Source organism: Thalassophryne amazonica, chromosome 12 (assembly GCF_902500255.1).
Source record: "Thalassophryne amazonica chromosome 12, fThaAma1.1, whole genome shotgun sequence".
In the NCBI taxonomy this organism is placed as follows: domain Eukaryota; kingdom Metazoa; phylum Chordata; class Actinopteri; order Batrachoidiformes; family Batrachoididae; genus Thalassophryne; species Thalassophryne amazonica.
In genome coordinates, this window is record NC_047114.1 from 94,341,136 (window position 1) to 94,344,784 (window position 3,649).

A 3,649-nucleotide genomic window follows, 5' to 3' on the forward strand; every position below is an offset into this window, starting at 1 on the left:
AAATCGACATTAATGTCTCCCTATATGCATATAATCGAGAATTCTGGCCGCCATCCTCCATCAGTTGACCATTTTTACCTGAGGCCATCAAATATGACCATCGGGTATTACAAAGACTTTGCGTCCATCCATCCACCCATGTTCAGCATAAGTCCAGTCCTATTACTGCCAGAGTCTTCATCATTTCCTCAATCATTTCTCTACATTGATTACAGACCCTGCAGCGGGTCTGTATAATCAACCATTTCTGCAGCGCGGCTTTGCTTTGAACCTTGAAGGGTGATTCTTAGACTACGGGCACTTTTATGTCCCTTGATCATATTTTATGAAAAAAAGAAAAAAGGGGAAATTTCACACTTTTATAGTTATCTTTACAATGAAAGTGTTTGAAGAAATTTGTCCTAGTAGTCTATGATGACTTTTTCACCTTTTTTCAGCATCATTATATGCAAATATTGCCGTTTTGTGCTTGTCCCACACCCAGACTTATGAACTTCAATGATAAAAATGAATAGTAAACAAACGTTTTTTCTAATGTTTTAAAATATCTCTGAATAAAATATCAGTAAAATAATCAAAACATAATTGGGGTATTCAATGTCATACAACTGTTGTGATTTTTTTAAACAAAATGTAGTTGTCCCACACTATTGCCGTAATTTCCACCACAACAATAATGTCCCTTTAAAAAGTTTGTATGAAAGATTGTTTGGGTAGTTTCTATGGAGATAAACAGTAACATCAGAGCACATGTATATAGCGCCAAATCACAACAAACAGTTGCCCCAAGGCACTTTATATTGTAAGGCAATGGTGTGGTGGAAATTACATTTACAAGGCCAATAGTGCCCGTAGTTAAAGAATCACCCTGAACCAATGAAGCAGTGCTTCAATCTTCGATCTGCTGTTTCGTTGGTTCTTTGTTTTTTTTTTAGCTTTATCTTAATTTTTCCCCACTAAAACCCTAAAGAGCATCTGTCTGTGAGTAATATTTACCTTTTTTATGTTAAACTGACCTGTTACGGTCTTGTGAAACAGTTGATACATGTATTTTATAACTTAAAAACGGGACCGATGCTAACGTGTTAGCATGTCTATGGCATTTTCAATGTTAAAGTTACCATGAAGCTGAGCCATTATCAAGCCTCCCTCCCCAGTGCGCAAAGGATTTTGGGATAAAACCATGAATAAATGTTTTTATATATATATATATATATATATATACACACAACTGCAAATTATAAAGAAGGCAACACTCATACAGCCGAGGGTATTTTAGCATTGCATTATATTTATCCCTGTGGTAGTGGTGTGCTCTTTTTGAATGTGTTCACATGCATTAAAATTGTGTTTGTACCCTTTGATCTCCCACCCCATGATTGAATTAAGCGAAATAAACTTAAGCCGTCACTGTAACAGACACCAGCAGATGTGCAGACGGCACAACAGCCTCATAACGGATTAGCAAGAGAGACTTCATCCGTGTCTGGACACAGTGTGTGAATGAGGAGGACACAAGTCGAAAGATAAATTTTGCCACAGGCCAAGATTCGACAGTAGCGTGATAGATGTTCTCCTCCGTCAAATGCTGCCTCATATTAGCCCAGACTGAGGGAAGCAAAAGGGGGGGAAGGAAAAGAGGCTGCCTAATGGGGGAGGCCAACAGCGCCGTTATCTCATGCTAACTTAGTTAGCTGATAGGCTCCAGGGATACAGGAGGAGAAGGGTCAAGACCCCTACCAACGTCCCCCAAGGGACAACCAGCATTCCTGAGAAATGGAGACCTTTCTCCCTCAGAGAGATGGCGAGATGACGGAAGGAGTGATGTAAAGGAGAGGAAAACCAAGAATGTTCTTTCCATTTCCTCTCCTCACAAAACAATCAATGCCCAACCAACACATGCACAGTTTGCAGCCCTTCTACATTCTCAGGCATGAATTGTGACTCATACACTCACAGTGACCTGCGTGCACACATTCCTGTCATTAGTTATGAAATATTTGGAGGCAAACTCTAAAAATAGTCTTTCTCTCCTCTCCTCCTCTGGCCTGAGTCATCTCCGCGGCAGCGCTGGCTGGCGCCTGCAGAAGTCTGTGGAGCAGGAGGAATTCTTATGGGTGATCTGGCAGACAGCCAGCGCTGAAACGATATACCCGCGTCAGGTTTACTGCTTATGCATGCATGCAATACAAATTTGCATCATGTCTGCCTGTTTTTGTTTACGAGGTGCAGTTTTAGGAGTTTGCACATGATACACACTTTGTTATGGTTGAGTTGTGCGTTTCTGTCTGACTGCATGAAGGCATGTGCAGGCTATGGAACCCATTCTCATTCCGGGGCACCAAATAGTGACGTTTTGTCCCAGCCCTTTAGCGTCAGATGCCAATCATGTAGCATGTCTCTCTGCACCAGTGGACTGACGTGCTCATAACGATGGAAAATGTGACGTGATGCTCTTCCATTTTTTTTTGCTGTTGTGTTAATACCGGAGTAGAGACACAGAAATGAGACGGTGTTACCTTTGCAACCACGGCTGCACACATTACATCACAATTATCGTGCACTATTTTAAAGCATTGTATCACTGTTAAGGCAACAAAACCCGCAAACATTGAGCAGTATAAGGATGCACAATTAACATGAAAGTACTTGAATGGAACAACATCCATCCATCCATCCATCCATCCATCCATCCATCCATTTTCTTCCGCTTTATCTGGAGTCGGGTCGCGGGGGCAGCAGCTCAAGCAAAGCCGCCCAGACCTCCCGATCCACACACACCTCTCCCAGCTCCTCCGGGGGAACCCCAAGGTGTTCCCAAGCCAGCCGAGAGATGTAGTCCCTCCAGCGTGTCCTGGGTCTTCCCCGGGTTTCTCCTCCCAATGGGACGTGCCCGGAACACCTCTCCAGCGAGGCGTCCAGGGGGCATCCGGAAAAGATGCCCGAGCCACCTCAACTGACTCCTTTTGACGTGGAGGAGCAGCAGCTCGACTCCGAGCTCCTCCCGAGTGACCGAGCTCCTCACCCTATCTCTAAGGGAGCACCCAGCCACCCTGCGGAGGAAACTCATCTCGGCCGCTTGTACTCGCGATCTCATTCTTTCGGTCATGAGCCAAATCTCATGACCATAGGTGAGGATCGGAACGTAGATCGATCGGTAAATTCAAGGATTCAAAGGATTCAAAAGAATTTTATTGTCATATGCACAAAGGAACATGTTCCCTGCACAATGAAATGTGTTTACTGCATTTAACCCATCCTAATTGCCAGTTAGTAGGAGAAGTCGCCTTTAGGCGCCCGGGGACCAGCTCCAGATGTATGTCCTGCCTTAGGTCAACAGCAGGGCTGAGCAAACCATGACCGGCCTCATGACGACAGACGACACACACAAACAACACACATAAGCCGGCCCGGTACATGAACACATATAAAAAGCACACACAAGGTAAAATCGAGAGCTTTGCCCCCCTACTCAGCTCTCTCTTCACCACGACAGTCCGATACAGTGACCGCATCACTGCAGATGCTGCACCAATCCGTCTTTCGATCTCACGCTCCATCCGTCCCTCGCTCGTGAACAAGACCCCGAGATACTTAAACTCCTCCACTTGAGGCAAGGACACTCCACCGACCTGAAGAGGGCAAAGCA